Source organism: Condylura cristata, unplaced genomic scaffold (assembly GCF_000260355.1).
Source record: "Condylura cristata isolate star-nosed mole 26May11 unplaced genomic scaffold, ConCri1.0 scaffold00010, whole genome shotgun sequence".
NCBI classification, from domain to species: Eukaryota; Metazoa; Chordata; class Mammalia; order Eulipotyphla; family Talpidae; genus Condylura; species Condylura cristata.
The window spans coordinates 57,354,361-57,354,976 of NW_004567111.1; positions in this window are offsets into that span (position 1 = coordinate 57,354,361).

The following is a 616-nucleotide window of genomic DNA, read 5'->3' on the forward strand; positions in this document are numbered from 1 at the left end:
TGAACCAGATGATTGACAAAGATTGATGAAAAGTCACATTCATCTATTCACACATTTACCTTTGATTTACTTCATTTCACTTTCCACAAGATATATATGCTAATTATTAAAAAAAGTAAATACAAACAGTACCTTTAAAAAGTTATTTAAAAACTAAATTTTTTAAATTATGAGATAAAATGTTTATATAACCAGAATGTTATACAATGATCTTTAAACATGATTTTATTATATATAAGCATTCCCCTTTGATTTTATTTTAAATAATCTTTATAACCTTCCATATCAACTGATAAAATCTTAAAAGCAGTATTTTTAATTTAGGCAGAGAGATAAAGTAACTTTCATATGAAGCATAAAGATGAAGGCAACCTCCAACATAATTACTTTGGTAGACCTTTTAGGAGAAAAAGGCCTTCTGATATTCCTAAACTATTATTATTCCTAAACTATTAATGAAACTAGAAGTCTCATTAAGGTCATTAAGTTCTAATTAAATGATAAGCTAAAAGGAACTGTCAACAAACTATAAATACGAATTAAAACAACTTTTGTAACTTTTTCCTTGTTCATGATTTAATAATTTATACAATCTATGGACATCTTTTTTTTTTTT